Raw genomic sequence first — 24,259 nt, 5'->3', positions numbered from 1 at the left:
ACAGTGGAACCCCCCCACAAGTGACCCCATTTTGCAAACTACACCCCTCAGGGAATTCATCTAGGGGTATAGTGTACATTTCAAACCCCCAGGGGTTTCACCAATTTTGATACAAGTGGGCAGTGAAAATGAAAAATTACATTTTTTTACACAAAAATGCAGTTCTGGCTCAAAATTTTTCATTTTCAGAAGGAATGAAGGAGACAAAGCACCCCAAAATGTGCCCCAATTTCTCCCGAGTACGGCAATGCCTCATGTGTGACCAAAAAGTGGCAGGACTCAGAAGGGAAGGAGTGATATTTGGATTTTGCAGCACAAATTCTGGTGGAATGATGGTGGGTGCTATGTCGCATTAGCAAGACCCCCAAAGCACCAATACAGTGGAACCCCCCCACAAGTGACCCCATTTTGCAAACTACACCCCTCAGGGAATTCATCTAGGGGTATAGTGTACATTTCAAACCCCCAGGGGTTTCACCAATTTTGATACAAGTGGGCAGTGAAAATGAAAAATTACATTTTTTTACACAAAAATGCAGTTCTGGCTAAAAATTTTTCATTTTCAGAAGGTATGAAGGAGAAAAAGCACCCCAAAATCTGTGCCCCAATTTCTCCCGAGTATGGCAATGCCTCATATGTGACCAAAAAATACCAGTTGGGTGCATGGCAGGACTCAGAAGGGAAGGAGTGATTTTTGGATTTTGCAGCTCAGATTCTGGTGGAATGTTGGTGGGTGCTATGTGGCATTAGCAAGACCCCCGAAGCACGGTGAAATGATGAACCTAATAATCCATAGATGTGTGGTATATTTTAAAACACTCCTTTATACATAGGCCGGGTTTGTCGGGGCAAGTTTCACAGTGGAAAATAGTTTCCTTTCTTATTCCCTTTTTATAGCAAACTTTGCACCTTTTTTGTGTCCTGCCCTTTCTTGCAGTGGAGGGGATTTCGTTCGGAAAATGCTGCCCTGGTACAATACGGGGGCCAGGACTAGAAGTACTGGGGCCCTCTGCCTGCTGGTTCCCAAATACTAGGCCCTTTATGACTTCCTCTTGAAAGTGCATAAATGTCCCCGTCTGGCTGGTAGAACGGAATAGCACGTAAGCGTTATACAGTGCCATCTGGATGATATACACGGCCAGCTTCTTGTACCAGATTTTTGTTTTCCGCAGGGCACTGTACGGCTTCAGTACCTGATCTGAAAGATCCACTCCGCCCATGTACCTATTGTAATCCAGGATACAATTAGGTTTTGAGGTGTGGGTACTGGTACCTCGTACAGGGACGGAGGTGGTACTGTCTCCGTGAATTGTTGTCAGTATAAGGACATCCCTCTTGTCCTTATATTTGACCAACAACATATTTTCGGTGCATATTCCCCTGCTTTCACCCCTTCTCATTACTTGGGCAATGTGCGTTTTTAGGAGGCCTCTTTGGTTCTTGCGCACAGTACCGCAAGCTGCTGTACCTCTTGAACCAAGGGCCTTAAACAGGGGGATGCTAGTGTAAAAGTTATCCACATAGAGGTGATAACCTTTATCCAGGAAGGGGTGCACTAAATCCCAGACAATTTTTCCACTTACACCTACGAGGGAGGGGGGGCATTCTGGCGGTTCAATTCTTGAATCCTTCCCTTCATATACCCTAAACCTGTGAGTGTACCCTGAGGTGCTTTCACACAGCTTATACATTTTTATGCCATACCTTGCCCTCTTACTGGGAAGGTACTGGCGGAATTTAACCCTTCCTTTAAAATGTATAAGGGACTCGTCTATGCAAATGAATTTATCTGGGATGTACATGTCTTCAAATTTGGCACTGAAATGATCAATGACCGGCCTGACTTTGAATAGCCGGTCAAAGGTGGGATCATCTCTGGGTGGGCACTGTGCATTATCGTTGTAATGCAAAAATTTAAGGATCGTCTCAAATCGAGCCCGGGGCATGGCCATACGGTAAAATGGGGTGCTGTACAGAACATCTGTACTCCAATATTGCCTAATTTCTGGCTTTTTTACTATGCCCATATGAAACACCAGACCCCAAAACGTCATCATCTCTACTGCATCTACAGGGGTCCACCTAGCAAATGATGACGTGGGGTTTTGAGCAATAAACTGCTGGGCATATAAATTAGTTTGGTCCACCATTAAATTTATAAAATCATCAGAGAAAAATAATTTGAAAAAGTCAATTTCTCTGAGACCTGTGGAATCAAATTGGATTCCTGGCATGGCCAAAAACTCAGGAACCTGGGGCTCAAAATTGTCTGGTGGTGGGGTCCATACGAGATCAATTATTGGGGGGGGGTCTCAGCTGCTCTACGGGGGCGTCTTTGAGGGGGTCCCTCATCACCAGAGGAGGAAGAGGAGCTTAAGGCGAATCCTTCAAATTCCCCGCTTGCATCACTGGCTGTGTCAGAGTCAGAAGCAAGCATGGCATATGCCTCCTCCACTGAATACATTCTTCTGGATGACTGGGATGACATTTGGGATGACATTTGGGATGCCATTTTTATTTTTGTGTTACTGGTAGTGAAATGTTTCAACACGTGTATAGTGTAGGGGGGGGTACAAACTTTATTTCAACCAGGGGGGTATGTAGTGTGTAGTGTGTATGTAGTGCAGAAAAAAAAAAAAAATGAAGGGGTTTAAAAAAAAAAAAAAATTGAAGGGGTAAAAAAAAAAAAAAAAAAAGGTCCTGCGCCAAAAATTGAGCACAGATGTTGGTCAGTAACGTCCGCTCAAAGGCAACAGGAATTTGATCAAAAAAAAAAAAAAAATAGATCAACCCTGTGCCGAAAAAGATGATCAGTGATGTACGTCACTGATCAGCGCACAGCGGCCACAGGACACCCCCAAAATCACAGTGTGTGTAAAAAAAAAATTAAAAAAAGACCCCACAGCACACACAAAAAAAAAAAAGGTGATCAGTGATGCGACACTGATTACCAGTGAGGGGCAGCAGGTGCACAACCTTTGGTGCAACTGACAGTGCAACTGGCAGGTATATATAAAAAAAAAAAACTCTGCACCCCTAAAAAGTTGCTGATCACCTCAGATATAGTGATCAGCACAAAAGGCGGGGGCAGCAGACACAAAATTTAGCACTCTCTATCACTCTCTGTCACTATCTCTCTCTATCTCTCTCTATCTCTCTCTATCTCTCTCTATCTCACTATCTATCACTCTATGACACTGCAGCAGCAGCACTGACAGTTATATATATGAAAAATAACCCCTGCACCCCCAAAAAGTTGCTGGGGGTGCACAAAAGGGGGGCAGCAGACAAAATATAGCAGTCTCTATCACTCTCTGTCACTATCTCTCTCTATCTCTCTATCTCTCACTATCTATCACTCTATGACACTGCAGCAGGTATATATATATATATATAAAAAATACCCTGCGCCCCCAAAAAGTTGCTGATCAGTTAATTTATACTGATCAGCACAAAAGGGGGGGCAGCAGTCAGTTATATAAAAAAATATATAGCACGATCTGTCACTATCTCTCTATCTCTCTCTATCTCTCTCTCTCTATCTCTCTCTATCTCTCTATCTATAACTCTATTACACTGCAGCAGCACAAAATATAGCACTCTCTGTCACTAGGCCTCTCTATCTCTCTCTCTCTATCTCTCTCTCTCTCTAACTCGATGACACTGCAGCAGCACAACACAGCACAACACAGCACAGGATGTCACAAGATGAAGCAAGATCCCAAGCAGTGATCAGGTAAGTATTGAGCAAGGTTCTGGTCAGTAAATGGCGACAGCTGGGCACGGTGACCGCACTGCACGCTATTCCAGACCGGAATGGCGTCTGCAGTGTAGTCCCCGTTAGTTTAAACCCCCCTCCATGGCTGTGATTGGTCCGTCGGTCCGACGGACCAATCACGGCCTTTGGGGGCGGGCGGGGTGAGGTGGGGTGACACCAGTGTCACCCTTACACCCCGCGGTGATTGGTGCTGTACTTTACAGCACCAATCACCTCCGATCCCGTGTCACCGGCGAACGTTATTCGCCGGTGACACAGAAAACGCTGTAATTGGCTGTTCACACTGAACAGCCAATCACAGCGATCGCCGACGGGGGGGCGGCATCGCAGCCCCCCCTGGGCATGCAGGGACATGTCTGCTGTCAGGGACAGCAGACATCGTCCCTCTGTCACTGCGTCTCTAGACGCAGTGACAGTTAGAAGCCATGACGTATATATACGTCATGTGTCGGGAAGTACTTCCCGGCCATGACGTATATATACGTCAAATGTCGGGAAGGGGGATGCGCATTAGAGGCTAAATGCGGGGATGCGCATTAGAGGCTAAAAAGTGCAATGTAGTGCGATTTGCGGCGAATTGATGCGAAATTATGTCACTAAAAAGTGCGATTTCTTCCGCCGGTCATGTGCGAATTTTAGACCAACCGGAGTGCAATTTACAAGACTGTCTCCACATGCCAAATAACCCCCTAATCTATTGGCCCACCTAGGTCCCCTCCATTATGCATCACACCCCCTATATAAAGGGGCATTGGCGCCATTTCACTCTTCGATAGGAAGTAAGGACCATGGAGAGGAGCAGTGGCAGTGTGAGAAGAGGAAGAGGTGTTGGTGGCAGAGTGAGGAGTGGCAGAGGGGCCAGTGGCAGAGGGAGCAGTGGCAGTGTGACCAGAGGAAGAGGGGCCAGTGGCAGAGGGAGCAGTGGCAGCAGCCAGGCAAGAGGAGCCAGTGGGAGAGGCAGCAGAGGACTGGTGAGGTCGATCTCCATTACAGGGAGTGGCAGCAGTGTGGCAGCCACCATGGCCACTGCAAGGGCAGCCCCAGACCAGGCCCTGGCGGACCAGGCCCAGCAGGAGGAGGTGGAGGATCCGCTGGCATCCCCATCCTGTAGCCAGGACCTTGCCCATACCCCACAGCAGCTGCAGGAGGGCCACATGTCCAAGATGGAGGTGAGGAGGAGGAGGAAGAAGACACTGGCATGGAGGAGGATTTTGACATGCATGTGGAAGATATAGAGGATGAGGAGGAGGGTTAGCTGGCCACACCAAAAGTGGGAGAAAGGTCTCGTTCAGTTATGAGGAGAATGTGGCGCTTGTCCGGGCCATCATACCCCTGTATGACCACTTACTGGGGAAAAACCAGCACAAGACCACCTCACATCGTAAACGTGGTATGTGGAAGGACATCACCCAGGCGGTCAGTCACCGCAAGAGGCTAATCAAAATCATTAAAAAGCGGTTTAACGACATCAAGCGGCAACTGAAAAAGAAAATGGCCATGGAGATGGAGGAGGCCACCAAGACTGGCGGAGGAAGCCCCACCACAATAACCTACACATCATATGAGGTGAAGCTCCAAAGAATTATCCCCCCTGAGGTCCTGCCTGGGATGCACATTGCGGATACCAATAGGCCGGCAAGTCCACCCCGAGCTTGTAAGTGTCACCACATGCAATATGAAACATACATGCCAATGTATTTAAACTGCAATGTTATTTTGTATTGTTATACTAATTAATGTGGTGCTGTGGAACTACATAGCCCAGCAAGGTCTGTCAATGGCAATAGTTTACACCTACTTTAAAAATGATCAGAATGCTGGGCCTTGTAGTTCCACAACTGTACATCTATTGTTCCACACTGTAACATTTTTTCTAGCAGCTTCATATGTATGTGGCCCAAAAACATTGGTGTACTGGTGGTTTAGCAGTCACGCCTACATACCACAGATTTGCCAACAGTTGTAATGTGTCAAGCAGTGTTTTAATTTTTTTGTCTGACTACAGGTGCAAAACATCAATGTCGAAATATGAATAGTAAATAATATAGCCCTAAACCAAAGGTAAATTTGTCCATTATTGTAATTTATTTGATGATTTTGCACAAAAGCATCTCCATTGCTCGGTACATAAAGTCTGCCGATCTTTCCTTTCACAGATTGTCCGTCCCGAAGTGATCAAGCATCCAAGAAAAGAAGCTCCGATGGTGCCGCATCTGTGGAAGCAGGTAAATGTTCAAACCACAGGCCATTACACATACAGTACACACACCCAGGTCACATCAAATAATAAATCACATTACAGTCATCTCCAGCTGCTAAATTGCAACGGACATGAATGTAATGTGGCCTAGCCATGTCAATGAAGATTATTGTCAATGTTTCATGCAGGATCGGGGTCCATTTGTAAGTACATAGTACCCCTAGGTATGGGCGTCTACCATCTCAGACCCTTTCCAAAACAGTACTGACGACAGAAAGGACAATATATGCATCTGTACTTACCTCTTCCTCTGTATCCACAGGTACTGTACAACTAGGACAACAATCCACAGAATCCTCTGATATGCCGGTGGATGACATAGAGATAATTCTGGAACCAGTGGACACGTTTGCGGGTGAGGAGGAAATAAACACATCATCACAGAGTGATCTTCCACCAAGTGGGGTGACTCCAAACCCACCCCCACCCAGAAATACTCTCCCTACAGCTGCTTCTGCTGCCCAAGTAGCTACCTCCTTGGTACATTTCAAGGACAAACAACTAGAATTTATGGCCTCCCAAAGTCTGGAAATGGGCAACATTAAGGGGTACATGCGTGACACCTTTCTACAGTTGAGAAAATTGTCTAGGAGTGTACGGGTTGGTGTAGGCACTCAGGTGCGTATGGCAAATAGCATAGACACTCGTCTTGCTGAACTTAGTTCTGCCGTAAGGGAGCAGAATATCCATATTGGCAGCCTTGCACAAAGTATTCATTAGTCAATCGTGTACTGCGCAGACCAATGCGTTGATCGCTATGCAGGCACAAATCCATCAAATGGAGGTGTCAGGTGTCACAGGTGCAACTACATCTACAATTAGTAGTGTATCTAGCACACCAGTAAGTGGCTCACCAACTTCCCCACCCCGTCTGAGTTTTAGGACCCGGGGTGGCGTGTGCGCAGGGTCAAGAGGTGGTAGTGCGCGGCCTGATGGAGGGAAAAAATAATTATTTAACATAAAATAAATTGATAATGCATGTACTATGCTTGAATTTTTGTGACATTAATACACATTTCGGTACTTATGTAATATCTGGGCTCCCGTTTTTCTTATGAGACCGCCTCCCCTCGCGGGGCTCGCTGCGCTCGCCACGCTTCGGGCACGGTGGCTCGCTGCGCTCGCCACACTATATAAAATCAACTCCATGCGTAATTGGATAGTAGGGGTATGAAAAAATGGGGTGCATTTAACATGGGAGCCCAGATAATACATAAGTACCCACATTTCTATTGTTTGCGACTGACAAATGCAGGTTATGTATGCCATAATATACTGTAGTAAAAATGTCACAACGCATACCATTTTGTCTGTGTGTTATTCAGCATTTATTGTGTGATCTGTTCCATAATGTAATGATATATGGGCAAGGTATTGGTGGAAGATGCTGTTGTCTCAAATCTGGCCCGTCCGAGGTTGTGGAACTACATATTTCAGCAAGCTGTGGCAGTCATGTTTTGAGCTGTCATGCTTACAGTGTGTCAGGGCATGCTGGCCCATGTAGTTCCACAACAACAGGTGAGCCATAGTTGATTGCACAAAAATCACATACATGTTGTTAATATACTTACAAGGTTTTTTTTACAGCAAGGGATAGGTCTGCACCACCAACTGTACCCTTGGACTGTGTCTATTGGGCTAAATGTGGGGGCAAAAAGATGTTAGTGATAAATGTAATGTAGGTGAGTTCACTTCCAGTACATGTAGGAATAGAGGGCACATGTGCTTACCAGAAAAGTAGTGCCTGATGATGTCTGTACGCACCAGATTCCCCCTCTGCGTACCCATCACTACCCGAGGTGTGGTAGGTTGGGCTTCCTGCACGACTGTTGCATGATCCTCCTCCACATAGGCTGGTTGGTATAGGGCTATGTTGTGTAACATGCAGCAAGCCTGGACGATCATCACTACTTTTGCAGGGTGGTAAAGCAGCAAACCAGATGACCGGTCCAAACACCGGAATCTACTTTTCAACACTCTAAACGTACGCTCCACCACATTGCAGGTTGCTATATGGGCTTCATTATACCGGTGCTGTGCTGGGCCATCGGGGGTGCGCAAAGGTGTCATGAGCCAGGAAAGAAACCCATATCCTGAGTCACCTAAACCAAAGAAAGATAGTTATTGCCTTATATGGTAAGGTATGTGCAGTGGGCAAATAGTATTTACTTGGACAAGAGTAGTAGGCTGGTGAAAATTGAAACACACACACATTTCAGCAGGTACAAATACGAATAGAGAGGGTAATATGTAAAAATGTACTTAACAAGTAGCCAGCCCTCTGGCATTTGTTGTTGGGTAAATCGGTTCCAGAGGCCGGAGTGTCTCAGAATATAGGCGTCATGGCAGTTCCCAGGGAAGCCTGCAACCACACTTAGGATTTTGAGATGAGCATCACATACAACCTGCATGTTCAGGGAGTGCCGCCCACGCCTATTGACATAGACGTGGCCCCGCACGTGCGGTGCCCTAATCCCAATGTGTGTGCAGTCTATAGCTCCCAGCACATGAGGGAATGCTGAGAGTCTATAGAAAGCAACCTTGTGGTCCTGCCACTCTGACTCTGAACTGGGGAATCTGATGTATGTCCGCCACAACTTCTTTAAAGCAAGTAACACTTGAGTAAAATGCTTTGAGAAAGTGGCTTGTGATACCCCCAAGGACCATGAGGTCACGGACTGAGTGGAGCCAGTGGCCAAATAGTAGAGGGTACACATTAATTTCGGCAGCCCAGACACTGCATAGTTGCCCCCCCCCCCCCCCCCCCAAAAGGGTCCAAATCATCTCTCACCTGCTCATATAAGTTCAAAAAGTTATTGCGGTTTAGCCTAAACATCCCCACAACCTGTTGATCCGAGAGGGAGTCCAGGTACAGCCTAGCACGATACATACGTGGGGTACGCACTATTTGGGGTGGTACCTGGTTCTGGTGCGCAGCTTCCTTCCTCCTGCCCAGCTCCTCCAAATGGGCCAAATCCAAAATGAGCAACTCAAATCCACTCTGCACAATCTCCATGTCTCAAACCCTCACAGGTGATGTGGGGGGATATGTAGGAGTGTTTGTGAGTGAAATTAAGGACACCTGTGATGACATTAACCATGTGTGCACTTGACCAAATTGAGTTCTGGGCCAAATCGCCCAACAGAACCTGGTCTGAAAAAATGGCGATTATTAGACACCTTAAAAGTGCGATTTGCGAAATCCCATTCTATTAAATAAGCTAATTGTATACTTTTCTATTGGAAAACATCTGGATGCGATAAAAGTGCGAATTTTTACCGCACTTTCAGTACGCATGACTTATCGCACAAAATATGCGATTTAGGGACCTTTTCGCATCAGATTAAATATGCGATTTCACGGAAAAATGCGAATTAGCTGTTTTTTGGAGTAAAATTCGCCAAAAAAACACAACTCTCATTCCATAGAATGTCACCCAGGGGGTCATTCTGGTTGACTCGCAAGGCTGCGAATTCACAGGCTTGCAAGTCCACCAAACCTCGCCCGACGAATGCCACCCCCCCCCTGAACCCGTACTGGCTGTGAATGGATGTTTAACATAGCCGTATTAGAATATATTCTTTATACCTCAGTATAGCACAAGTGCTGTTCTACATCATTTTTTCTTCATTATAAGTGCCCATGTTAAACAACCTCATGCCTGTCCTGTATGTTCCAAATAAAACTGCATCAGGATGCCTCCTGCTGGGCCATGAAATATTAGCTTAATGAAGTACCCAAACAAATTCACATATAACGCCACATGGCATTTACATAAATTGTCAAAATCAACGTAATAGGTAAATCCAGTGCTTGTGGCTGCCCATCATAAAATATGTGTACAGAATAGAAACAAATCTTGCCCCCACTACATAATTAAACCTTAAGATGATATATACACATTATTTATTGAATTTTTCATCATCAAGGGTGCAGTGGATACAATTCTGAAACTATAGGGCGCCGGGATTTTAGCCTCAAGAATCTCTGCTTAGTCCATTCTTTCCCTCCTACATCCGATTTTTATCTCTCCAATATCCCCCACTACTTCCACTTCTCTCTCCCCAGTCCCCACCTAGAAGAATAATACAATCTAGCTGTTGCTGGTGTCTATCAGCAAATAATTATTACACACAGTAGTAAAGGCTGCTGATTGGATTTCCACTCTCCTGAGAGTAATAAAGGCCCACATCCACTAGTAGGATTTGGCCGGTTTTCGTCAGATTCAGATGGATCTGACTGAATGATGTGGCGAAAAAAGGGCAAATCTGAACTTCCTCAGATCAGATGTGCGGGTGAGTCTCAGATCCATCTGATGGAAAAATTCCTTGGTGCTGCACCAAAGATCCATCTGATCTGAAGCTGTCAGGGGTCTATCATAGGTCTGACTAGATATATCTGAGGTGAATAGAGTGAATCAGATATCTGAGAGAGTTCAAGGGCAATCTAAAGGCTTTAGACTAGTATAGGGGTCCTTAAACTTTTTTGCTCTGGGACCCCATTAGACAATAAAAATAATTACGGGACCCCAACAAGTGACTGCAGAAGGTCATCACATCATGTGTAGTCAGCAGACAGCACATACATGGCAGCATTGTGGAGGCACAACATGATGGTAGGAGTCTAAAATAACAGACAATTCAACAGATGTTTCAAACTCCTTGAATCACTGACTGAGATTAGAGAAGTCATCAGCCTGATGGTCAACAACATGGAGTCGCGACTCTACTCTGAGTAGGTCGGGACCCACTTTGGGGTCAGGGCCCACAGTTTGAGAACCGCTGGACTAGTGGGAAGGTTTAGAAGTTCACAAGCTGGTGGCCTAAAAAGTTATCACAGTTTCCCATTTTACATATAACATACTACTATATGTATTCAGGCACCATTAAACATTTAAAGGACTCAAAATCCACCAGACACTTAGGGGTACATTTACTTAGATGGGAGCTCTATTGAAGATGGGATGTTGCTCACAGCAACCAATCAGATTGTACTTCTTATTTATTTAGTACCTTCCAGGAGATAATAAAATTTGATTGGTTGCTATGGTCAACATCCCATCATCAATGGAACTCCAATTTTAGTTAATGTATCCCTTAATGTTACAAATGTAATATCCAGATTCCACAGAATATCCGCTCTATGGGACACTTCATATTCAGACACCAGTTCTCCAAGATGCCTGTTGTCTGTGCCAATACAGCATCGGGTCGAGGGAAACAATTCCAGCTCCCGTTTTTTGAGAGTGACTTATAATGAGCAATGACCGAAATTGGCAGCTGGATGATAAAGGGTGAGATTGAGGAAAAGAGATGACTCACTGTCTCGCTGTGTAAACATTGCTTGGGGACTAGCATTTTTCTGGGTAACTTGCACACAGCTGGCTGATCGGAATCCTGGCAGAGAAGATCCAGGAAGTTATTCCTTCATAGTGGAAGCAACCTTGCATAGGGGAGTAAGCACAAAGTCACCAGGAGACAGAGCAAAGTAAATACTATATTCTTATGTCATAATTATAGGAAGAAAAGCAAATTCTACAAGGACTCTGAGGCCATGGAAATCAATAGAAATGTAATAATAAAATAATAATAATATATCTTTTTTGTACAGTTTGATTATTACAAATTGATAAGTCATGACAGTAACGTACACAGAATAATTAAATTCGGATATAGATTATTGGTAGACAATATGAATTTGGTATTAAATCATGAAGAAATGCATTGCATAAACAAAGATTTTTATTAAATAATATAGCTTCTGTCATTACACATTTATTGGTCTGTATTATAGCATAAAGTATATCAGTAAGACAAATAATATTAAAAATAGAGTCCTCCCTCTGCTCTATGTCCACCACCCCCCCCCCCCCCCCCCCTTACCCCCTAACTCCACCTCTGGTTACTTAATATATATTAAACTACTGTTGGATCAATGTCTATGGGAGGGCCATTGGCCACTATATGCAGCAAGTACCAAGATGTCGTTTTCAAACTCTGGCGGATTTGTTGTCTCATGTCTATGGATAATGTGGCAATAAAGCATTCCCAGATTGGAAAGAATATGTCCATTTTATACCCCATTCTCACTGCAAGGCAAATTACTGGGTCTAGCATGCCGACCCGGTAATTTGCCCTTTAACATAGGCTTTTTTGCAGTGTGAACTGTCTGCATACCCGGATCTTATACTCATACACGAGTAAAACCCTTCTTTTTACCCGTGTTTGATATCCAGGTATACAGACATGGGTTGACCCATTCACAATGTAAAAAAAACCTGTGTTAAAAGGCAAATTACCGGGTAGAACTACTTCACCTGGGAATTTGCCTTGCAAATTCGGTGGTCCGCATTTAAATGCCGGGTAAATGCCGTGTAGTTCACACACGCAGTGTGAAAACGGCATTAGATTCTTTATTTAGACTGACTTCAACCCAATCCATTCTGAATATATGATATAGTTTACAGTTAAATAATGGAAATGTCAGAGGAAGTGGAGATATCAATTCTTGTAAAATTGTCCATCATTAATGGACAAAAGAAGATGCCTATGAGGATGCTCCTATGTGGTGATAAATAAGCTCTGTGAAAATGTTCTATCTCTTTTTACTATTATTATTATTAATATGACATTGTACACTCATTCTTTGCTCAAAATTCTTCAGAATTAATAAAACACCTGAAACAAAATATAAGATATGAATATGCATTTGATTTGCAGGTCAAAGACCTTATCTGATGTAAATCTGAGGGTTCTAATGTGTAAGGTCTGAGATCCTCCTTGCAGCATCCATATACGCTGAAATAGGACAAGGAGGGGGGCATGGCTTGGCGGCCATCGGGAGCAGGCTAGCTTCGGTGGAGCTCTCCCTGTTCTGCGCCCTTATCAAGCCTAAAATCCCGCTTACAGCTCCCCAAAGACACCAGGTACACTCTGGGCCCTTCTCTTACCTGCCACTGCGGAGGGGGTAGCCGTTGTGGAGCCGGGAGGGACCTCCTGTCCCTTTGCGGGTTGCGGCCTACCCGCTTCCTTGAAGCCGGGGCCTGGAGTGGTCATCGAAGCCCGGGACCCGAAGACGCCGGCTTCCGCACTGTAACTGGCCGTTGGCTGGGGTAGGAGACCAGCTCGCTGACGCCCGCCTCCTCGCTGCACACAGACACCTGCCGGGCGGGGGAGAGGAGAAGCGAGGACACAGGAAAACGTGCTGCCGGAGTTAAACGGCAGCAGCGTCTGGTTACCAAGGTGAGAGCGCTGGGGCGGCTTTGGGCTCCCGCCGTGGAAACCACGCAGATCCCCAATAAATAAATATCCAGGGCAGCGGAGTGTCCCTTGCACCCCCCCACTTCCCTGCAGCAGAGGTGAACGCTGGGGCGGCTTTGGGCTTCCGCTGTATGGACCACACAGACCCCCAATAATTAAATAATTATAGATCCAGGGTTGTGGAGTATCCCTCACCCCCTCCCCCCTGCAGCAGACATTTTACCCAACACTGTCCCACCTAGCCCACTATGGGGGATACCCCAACAGTAAGCTGTCCCCTGCAGATTACTTGCTGGGCTGTTGATATAAAGCCTGAGTGAAAACAGGGCTAGGACCAGCTACACCTCAGAAGGTGATACTACCACCAGTTGAGGTACCTGCAAAATATATCAGGCCGCACTGGAGGGACAGTGACCACCAGCTGCACTTCTCCAGCTAATTCAAAAGACCAGCTATATAGGCCTTCTATAGAGCATAGACCCCATCGATTCTAAAGGACCGGACCTACAAACCTCAGCTCATCTTCTGATCCGCCCCCCCCCCCCCACCCTGGGGACCATTGGGGCCTACGGCTGAACCTACCTGTCTTCCTAAGAAAACTCCTGGGGCTGGGCAACGCCCCTTCCCTATAACCCTTATAATGGGCAAGTAATGGCTCCGGACATGTGACCGCCAACCTCTGGGGACCAGCGATAGACGGGGAACCCTTTCAAATGAAGTGGTGATACTGCCACTATCTAATACCACGCACGCTGTAGTTGTCTCTGCTAGCTGGCGCAATTGACTATACAAATCTTTCCCTGCATACCATGGGCAGAACAGGGAAACCTGCTCAAAATAGAGACGCCCATCCACAAAAGGGAGAATCTACCCAAACAAACCTGAGACCTTTTCTCCTCACCTCTCATGTGAGTCAAGAACCCACACAACCCGCCCCAGAGTCCCCTCAGCTCAGCAACCCTCCGTCAAGCCCAAACATGGCGGAAGACTCGGCGTCAGCGCCAGTCCACAAAATGGGCAATGATATCTCTGAAATTCTGTCATATATCAAGACCCTACCGACAATGAAAGCCATCCATTCCGCTATCAGAGAAGAAATGGCATCGGTCAAACAAGACATTTCGATTCTGGCAAACCGTCTTGAAACGCTTGAAGACAGTCAAGATAATACTGGCAAAACTGTGGCATCCTTGACAGAGATAATCTCGATGCAGTCATCCGAAATACAGCTCCTTAAATCCAAAATGGAAGATTTGGACAACAGAGGGAGGAGGAATAATATTCGCATCAAAGGTTTACCGGAAGAAGTCACAAACCCCGATCTATCTGCAATAACAAAAATATTTAACAAAATATTGGGCAACGACCCAAACGAAGAAATCACATTTGATCGAGCCCACCGAGCTCTAAGACCCCAAGGCTCTTCCTCCGACCGACCAAGAGATGTCATCTGCCGGCTCCATTATTACTCTCAAAAAGAGGACATTATGCGCAAGATTCGCCACTTGGATGGAGTCAACTTCAACGGCGACACAATCCAAATCTACCAAGATCTATTCTGGTCCACCCTACAGCAACGCAGGGCACTTCAGCCGCTGACTGAGGAACTACGCAAGAGGCAGATCAAGTACAGATGGGGCTTCCCATTTAACATCCAAGTCACACATGCAGGGAAAACACATTCCTTGCATACACCATCAAACCTTTCCTCCTTCTGCTCGACTTTGGGCCTCCCGAACATCGAAGCGCCTGACTGGATTGATCCTCTATCTCAAGCAATCAACTCAATACCCCAGAAACCACCAAATTCCTGGCAGACAGTCCGAGGTCCCGGAAAGCGCCACAACACCCCTCCCGAGGGCTTGATCTCCACAGACACGTGAGACTTCGTATCTTGTCCCAACAGTTACCACTATGGTATTTTATAGGATAACCTTCGCTCTCCCTAGGATAGCGGATTATAACCCACGTTAGGTAATTCATGGGACCTATTGTCTAATTACCGCTAGTCACGCCCCTAACCGAGTGGGTTTATATAGATTACAATATTATATCTTGTATTTTTCTTCCAAGACGCAGCTTAAGTCTCTCACATATTGGGGGAAATTTACCAAAATGGATTCGTAGAAAAAAGGTGTATTCGTAGGCAGAAATACACCTTTTTTTTACGAATTTGTATTTTCGGGATTTACAATCCCAAAAATACAACAATTCGTAGTCCTAAAGATGGAACATTCGTATTTGTAGTTACAAATACGAATGTCTACACCATCGATAGGATACGACAGAAATCACCATTCAAAAGAATGGTGGTTTCTGATTTACTAAGCAGCCGTACTGATAATACGGCTGCTTAGTGGTGTAAAACACCCACGCAAATACGACAGGAAAATAGAACACCATTTTCCTGTTCTATTTGCGTTTTAGCCTGCACGGATCAGTCAGATCCGTGCAGGCTGCGGTGTAAAAAAATAGAAAAAAAATGAAATATTAAAAAAAAAACGGCGTGGGGTCCCCCCCACAGCCGAAACCAGCACCAGGCTGAAGGAGCCGGGGCCGGTAATTAAAAATCAGGGAACCCGACAAATAGGGGTTCCCCGATTTTTAACAACCAGCCCCAGGCTCCAGGTCCGGGGCTGGTTCCCAAAATACGGGGGACAAAATGACTAGGGGTCCCCCGTATTTTAAGAACCAGCCCCAGACCAAACAAGCCAGCAGGGTAATGTCACAGCCGGGGGACACTTATAATATAAGGTCCCGCGGCCAAAACATTAACCCTACCGACCAGTCAGCCTGGCCAGGGGCCCTGGGGGAGTGGGGACCCCCCCAATAAAGGGGTCCCCCCCTCCAGGACTTACCTGACCAGGCTGAAGCCTGGTGCTGTCCTCGATGCCCCTGGGCGGTGGGCATCGAGCTGATGGTTTTGTGTAAAAAATAGAATAAAAACCATTGTCTTTTACTGGTGAACTATGAGTCCCAGCAAGCCTCCCCCGCAAGCTGGGACTTGGAGAACCACAAGTCCCAGCCTGCGGGGCATTAAAGGGCCCGCTGGGTCTTGTAGTGCCACAGTAAAAGAAAGAGTTAAATAAACACACTGACACACGTGAAAAATAAAAGTTTAATACATACATAACACATACATACTGATACTTACCTTTCTTGATCCCGTAGGTAGCCCTGGTCCTGATGTCCTGTGTCGTCCATGTCGGCTGTCTGCGTCGTCCTCCAGGTCCATGTCGACGGTCCGTGTCGTCCTCCAGGTCCATGGCGGTGTCCGGGTCCGAAGAAATCCATGTTGGAGCTGTGGAAGGAAATCCTACTCACCTGTTCCTGCGCTGAAGAAGTCTTCTCTTGATCCGACGTAGTCCAGGTAATCTTCCTGCTGTCGCCGGTCCCCGCTGTCTGCGCTGTCCGTGCATCGCGCTGAGGAGAGATGCTGAAGTTTCATATTCGGCGCCTCTCCTCAGACTGAATTCTATTGGCCGCCTAGCGGGCCAATCAGGAGCCGAGAAAGTCGGCTCCTGATTGGCCCGCTAGGCGGCCAATAGAATTCAGTCTGAGGAGAGGCGCCGAATATGAAACTTCAGCATCTCTCCTCAGCGCGATGCACGGACAGCGCAGACAGCGGGGACCGGCGACAGCAGGAAGATTACCTGGACTACGTCGGATCAAGAGAAGACTTCTTCAGCGCAGGAACAGGTGAGTAGGATTTCCTTCCACAGCTCCAACATGGATTTCTTCGGACCCGGACACCGCCATGGACCTGGAGGACGACACGGACCGTCGACATGGACCTGGAGGACGACGCAGACAGCCGACATGGACGACACAGGACATCAGGACCAGGGCTACCTACGGGATCAAGAAAGGTAAGTATCAGTATGTATGTGTTATGTATGTATTAAACTTTTATTTTTCACGTGTGTCAGTGTGTTTATTTAACTCTTTCTTTTACTGTGGCACTACAAGACCCAGCGGGCCCTTTAATGCCCCGCAGGCTGGGACTTGTGGTTCTCCAAGTCCCAGCTTGCGGGGGAGGCTTGCTGGGACTCATAGTTCACCAGTAAAAGACAATGGTTTTTATTCTATTTTTTACACAAAACCATCAGCTCGATGCCCACCGCCCAGGGGCATCGAGGACAGCACCAGGCTTCAGCCTGGTCAGGTAAGTCCTGGAGGGGGGGGACCCCTTTATTGGGGGGGTCCCCACTCCCCCAGGGCCCCTGGCCAGGCTGACTGGTCGGTAGGGTTAATGTTTTGGCCGCGGGACCTTATATTATAAGTGTCCCCCGGCTGTGACATTACCCTGCTGGCTTGTTTGGTCTGGGGCTGGTTCTTAAAATACGGGGGACCCCTAGTCATTTTGTCCCCCGTATTTTGGGAACCAGCCCCGGACCTGGAGCCTGGGGCTGGTTGTTAAAAATCGGGGAACCCCTATTTGTCGGGTTCCCTGATTTTTAATTACCGGCCCGGCTTCTTCAGCCTGGTGCTGGTTTCGGCTGTGGGGGGGACCCCACGCCGTTTTTTTTTTTAATTTATTTTTTTTTCTATTTTTTTTACACATTGCAGACTGCACGGATCTGACTGATCCGTGCAGACTGCTAGAAATAATTCGTATTAGCAGCCGTATATACGGCCGCTAATACGAATCATTACACCATCGGAGGGTTACAAAGCAGTCGTATATGACTGCTTTGTAACTGATCCTCCGGAACACGACTTTGCATACGACTTAAACAGTCGTATGCAGTCGTAGGGAAAATACCAATACGAAAAACTAGGTTTTTCATATTGGTAAATTTCCCCCATTATGTCATAATATTCGGACACTGCTCACTCACTGAGAGACTCTACCACCTTATTTGACACTGTCTTAACATGTCTTACTATGTTCCCTACGTACCATCCTAGAGGCTTAGCCTGGATAGCATCCGGTTATCACCCCACAATACCAGGAAGTTATGATAGCTATAGTAAATTGTTTTGCTCTACATGTTATTGTTTACTTAGGTTTAATGAAAAAGTTTTGATTAGTGGTAAATATATGCGCTACTTTCTTGCATGTGTAGAAGTGCAAATTGCCTAGAACGTTCATTCACATATGTTACGGCACTATTTTCACCCCTGAAATCGCTGGTTCCCTGTACCCCACCACCCGCACCTCTCTATGTTCACTGTGACATCGGTTCTATGTTCCCTAACCGATGCTCCAGTTGCGGGTAATTTCAATATTTGCTATGTTACATTTCTATCTCTCTTCTTCCTTCTTCCTGCACCCCCCCTCCAAAACTCAGAGTCACTTAAAATTGTTTCCATTAATTCCAGAGGCCTGAACCTACCCAAGAAACGTTCCACCCTTCTTAGAACCCTTTGGACAGAAAGGGCTGACATAGCTTTAATTCAAGAGACCCATTTTAAAATCAGCGCCCGAACCCCTTCCCTTGCAAACAAACGCTTCCCTACAGCGTACTACAACAATACCGCAGATAGCAAATCGTGTCGCAAAGGTGTCGCCATACTATTTTCTTCCAGGCTACATGTCACCGATATTACACTCCACAAGGTGGTACCGGGCAGATTGCTCCTGATAAATTGCTCTATTTTCAACCAACAATATACTATAGTTGCGATCTACGCCCCTAATCAAGACCAACCCTCCTTTTTTATGCGACACCTACCACCTCTTGCACCTCTGCTGAAGGGGATAGTTATCTGTGGAGGGGACCTTAACTGGGCTTTGAACCCACAGATAGACTCATCAAACTCATCACCTCGGTACTCCAATTTGAAACATCGCCAGGTTAGAAAGGTTTTCCATGACCTCCAGTTAGCAGACTCTTGGAGGGCCTTCCATCCCTCCGACCGAGACTACTCCTTCTATTTGCACCCGCATCAGGTCTACACTCGATTAGATTATCTGTTCATTAGCCATCACCACCTTCCCTCCTTAACACTAAAATTTTCCCCCAGAGCTAAAGTCCAATGGTCGTGGAGACTAAATGATTCTCTCCTTCAAGACCCATATTGCAGAAGCGAAATAGAAAAGACCATTCAGGACTATATCGACACTAACATAACTGACGATGTCTCTAGGTTGGCGATATGGGAAGCACATAAATGCGTTCTCCGGGGCAAGTTTATTCAGCTGGGATCTTACATCAAGAAACAGAAATCAGATCAAATTTCTAAGCTTTTAGAAACTATACATTCTCTTGAGTCCCAGCACAAGGCCTCGTTAACAGGTCCATGCCTGGTGGAGCTTACAGAGGCCTGAGACCGACTGAATGGACTTGTGTCAGCCCGCGTTAAATTCTGTTTACGTAAATGTAGAGGCAAATACTATCAATGGGGCAATAAACCAGGCCGACTACTGGCTAATGCTCTCTGAGCCCAAAGGTCAGTATCCTTTGTAGGCTCTTTGAAGAGCCCCTCTGGAACCATGTGTTTCCAAACCCCGGACATAGCTTCTTGCTTTCATAGCTAGCTACTACTCCGCCTTATATAACTTGAGACAACCTAACATAGACCCTGATAAATCCCCCACTACGCAACAGATAAAATCATACTTAAATGCAGTTTCCTTTCCGACCATCCCCGAAAGCGATAGAGAAGATCTTGAAACACCCTTCACCCAACTTGAATTAGATAACGCTATTTCCTCTAGCCCAGCGGTTCCCAACCTGTGGTACGCGTACACGCTGGGGGGTACGCCGCGGCCCGGCCTGTAATGGCGGCCGCGCAGGGCCGTTTTTACAGGGGGACGAGCCGGTGGCTGTGGTCGGGCGCCGGACTTGAGAGACTGTGTGTTTTATTATGTGCCCCGCTCTGCGCTCACAGTCACAGCCGCCTGTCACATTGATATGTAGACTGACAGGCGGCTGTGACTGTCTGTGAGCGCCGAGCGGCGCACAGGGCGGGGACTGGTCTGGGCGGCTGAATGAAGGAGCGGAGGCGGGCATAGAGGGAGCCTCAGCCGGGGAGACCACTCAGAGCAGAGTGGACCCGGCGTGGAGGCGGAGCTATGTCACTGTGTAAGTGCGACATGCGAGTGGTGACTGCCGGGTAGTGCCTCCCCTTCCTCTGATCCAGACTAGCCAAGCAGGGGACAGAGGAGGGAGGTACCCGCACGGTTATGCGCAGGCAGGCTGACATTGCAGTGCGGACAGCCAGCAGACCCACTCCACACGCTGCTTGGTAGCCTGGAGCCAGCTCAGCCAGGGCCCAGGAGGTCGGATTGACTACATTTATGTAAGTAACAAATTTTGCTGACTATGTGCTTCTGCTGTGGCCTTGGGGAGAGGGGGTAGGGGGGAGGGATTTTGTCTTTTCTCAGGCGTGGGGCATACTTGTTACTGGCACTGTGGGGCATTGCTGGCACTGTGGGGCATTGTTGGCACTGTGGGGGCATACTTGTTACTGGCATTGTGGGGCATTGCTGGCACTGTGGGGCATTGCTGGCACTGTGGGGCATTGCTGGCACTGTGGGGCATACTTGTTGCTGGCACTGTGGGGCATTGCTGGCACTGTGGGGCATACTTGTTACTGGCACTGTGGGGCAATGCTGGCACTGTGGGGCATACTTGTTGCTGGCACTATGGGGGTATACTTGTTGCTGGCACTGTAGGGGCATTGTTGGCACTGTGGGCACATACCCAGTACCATGGGGTCATACCTGGCACCGTGGTGGCATTCCTGTTTCTGGCACTGTGCGGGCATACCTGGCACCATTGGAGCATATGTGTATCTGGCACTTTTGGGGGCATATGTGTATCTGGCACTATTGGAAGGCTAACGTGATCCATTGGAATGTCTGTTGCTTCAGTAATAGAGATTTGACAAGGTTCTGTTATTTTATATGCTGTCCGCAGAATGGGCTGAGCTTATATTGTGGTCAAGTGGTTGCACTTTTTTTTTTCTCGTCATTGCCAGTATGACTTGCCCCTGTTAAGCCACACCCCTTTTTAGGCCACATCCCCTGAAAATTTCACGAGGGGGTACTCATAAATGAAAAGCCTAATCAAGGGGTACGGGAGACAAAAAAGGTTGGGAACCACTGCTCTAGCCCCACGGGTAAAAGTCCGGGCCCAGATGGGTTTACTATCGCTTACTATAAGATGTTCAAAGAGAAACTCACACCTATTCTCCGTTTAGCCTTTAATTCTATTTCTAAAAGTTCCCCTCTCCCTTCCCAAGCACTTGAGGCCCACATTACTGTCCTACCCAAGCCAGGAAAGGATCCGGCTGAATGCTCCAGCTATAGGCTGATCTCCCTATTAAATGTTGACCTTTTCGCTAAACTAATGGCGAATAGGCTCAACAAACTACTGCCCACATTAATACATAATGACCAGGTCGGCTTTGTCTCCGGCCGAGAGGCCCAGGACAACACCACTAAAATTCTGAGCCTTGTCCACTTAGCAGAAAGCAACCGAATCCCTACAATCCTCCTATCTACAGACGCCGAAAAGGCTTTCGATAGGGTTGACTGGAGGTTTATGAGCTCTGTGCTGGAGCATGTCGGCCTGGGACCCATAGCCTTGCACAGGGTACTGGCCCTATACAACTCTCCCACTGCCAGAGTCCGAGTCAATGGCTCCCTATCAGCCTCTTTTCCCATAAACAACGGTACGAGACAGGGATGCCCATTGTCGCCCCTGATCTTCGTGCTATGTATTGAAGCCCTAGCTAGGGCAATTTGTGCCAATCCCAACATCTCGGGTATCAGGGTGGGGGAGGAGAATTATAAATTGGCAATGTTCGCGTTAGCCGTCTCTCTAATTTTAAAATTAATATGACCAAATCGTACGCTCTTAACATCTCTACTCCCCCCCACATTGCAACAGGCCTCAAAAGCTCTTTCCCTTTTTCCTGGAGCGATACATCCATAACTTATCTAGGTATAAAAATCCCCAGAGATCTATCTCAACTCTTCTCCCTGAACTTCCAACCGTTAATTCGAACACTCCGCTACGACTATAGCAAATGGCACCATAAACAACTTTCATAGGCAGGATGAATGTAGTAAAAATGAATACGCTCCCCAAACTGCTGTACACCCTCCAGGCTCTCCCGATCGACATTCCGGAATCTTGGTTCCTTACTGTTAAACTCCTAATCCAAAAATTTGTCTGGTCCCGCAGGCGACCAAGAATCAAACATTCCACAATGATCAGACCATCAAATCAAGGTGGTTTTCAGCTGCCAGATATAAAACTATACTACCAGGTGATCATCCTTAACAGGATTTTAGACTGGACTAGAAATAGGACTTCTAAACAATGGGTGGAACTGGAGGGTGTTTGCCTACAACAATTCCCCGAGATATTTACTTGGTTACCAAGGCTACCCAAACCCAACCTTCCACATCCAATGATTTCCGCCACTCTCTCAGCTTGGAAATACCTGAGAAAACTCCCCCATATCTCTTCTGAAACTGGTCCCTTAACCTCTTTCTTGGCAAACCCTGACTTTACACCAGGCCTCCACTTAAGACATTTTCGCAATTGGGCCTCGGAAGGTCTCTTCAGAGCAGGCCAAATGGTAAACTCTTCTAAAACCAAACAATTTTCCGAACTTAGGGATAAATGGTATTAATTATGGGGGATTTTAATTTACCCGACATTGATTGGGAAAACGAAACAGGTAAATCAGCAAGAAGCAATGGGTTCTTAAGCTTACTTAAAGACCAGTTTATTACACAAACGGTAGAAACTCCAACTCGTGATGAGGCGCTCTTGGACTTAGTATTAACAAATAACACAGACTTAGTTTCAAACACAAAAGTAATTGAACAATTAGGGAATAGTGATCACAATATGGTTTCACTGGAAATCAACTTCAGTAAATTACATCAAAAAGGATCTGCAAAAATACTAAACTTCAGAAAAGCGAACTTTGAATTATTCAGGGAAGCCGTTACAGGAATTGGGTGGGAAACGGTTATGGAGGGAAAAAATGCAGAGGAAATGTGGGATACTCTAAAAAAGGTGCTTGATTCACTAACTATTGAATACATTCCTAAAGTAATTAAAGGTAAATTCAACAAAAAAAAGCCACCATGGTTGGACAAAGAAGTAAGGTCAGCTATCAACAATAAAACCAGAGCCTTTAAATTCTATAAAAATAACTTGAATGAGGAGGCGTTCGCAAAATACAAAGAATCAAACAAAACTTGTAAAGGGGTAATCAAAGCAGCTAAAATATTATATGAAGAGTGCATAGCCACTGAAAGCAAAACCAACCCAAAGAAGTTTTTTAAATACATAAATAGTAAACGTTTAATTAAGGAAAACATTGGCCCACTAACTGATACTAGTGGAAAAAGTGTTACTGAGGACAAGGGAAAAGCAAAACTGTTAAATGAGTTCTTCTCATCAGTATTTACTAAGGGAGAGCAGACTGTGGAACGAACATTTACCACAAACGGGACAAATAAGCCAGATCTCATTGTGGATTTCACGCCGAAGGAAATAATACTGAGGCTAAGCAAACTCAAAACAAATAAGTCAAGGGCCAGATAGGATTCATCTGAGGGTATTAATGGAATTAAGGGATGAACTAGCTACCCCCCTACATTATATTTTTAGCAAGTCACTATCGTCAGGTATAGTACCAAAAGATTGGAGAATAGCAGAGGTAGTGCCAATATTCAAAAAAGGAAAAAAGGAAGATCCCGCTAATTACAGACCCGTTAGTTTAACATCAATTGTGGGTAAACTATTTGAAGGATTTTTAAGGGATGGTATCCAGGAATATTTAGATAATCACCGTCTACTCAGTACTAACCAACATGGGTTCGTGAAAAATCGTTCATGCCAAACTAATCTACTAGGGTTCTATGAAGAGGTTAGCAAAAACCTCGATAATGGAAATGCTGTAGATGTGATTTTCCTAGATTTCGCTAAAGCATTTGATACTGTCCCACACAAGAGATTGATTAATAAAATGGAGAACCTAGGATT

At 46.2% G+C, this 24,259-nt stretch overlaps 1 long non-coding RNA gene across 1 annotated transcript; it reads right to left on the bottom strand.

Moving 5' to 3' along the window:
• Positions 1 to 5,604: 5,604 nt before the first annotated feature.
• On the bottom strand, positions 5,605 to 8,752 carry LOC146006962 (uncharacterized). Its single transcript, XR_014444149.1, has 4 exons — positions 7,769 to 8,752; positions 7,610 to 7,676; positions 6,281 to 6,368; positions 5,605 to 5,991 (listed from the first exon to the last, which is right to left on the bottom strand). It is a non-coding gene; the product is annotated as an uncharacterized LOC146006962 (long non-coding RNA).
• Between the last annotated feature and the right edge of the window lie 15,507 nt (positions 8,753 to 24,259).

Source organism: Crinia signifera, chromosome 6, assembly GCF_055691185.1.
Source record: "Crinia signifera chromosome 6, ASM5569118v1, whole genome shotgun sequence".
NCBI lineage: Eukaryota > Metazoa > Chordata > Amphibia > Anura > Myobatrachidae > Crinia > Crinia signifera.
The sequence above is the reverse complement of the archived record's forward strand: the minus strand, read 5'-3'. Positions and strand labels throughout refer to the sequence as shown.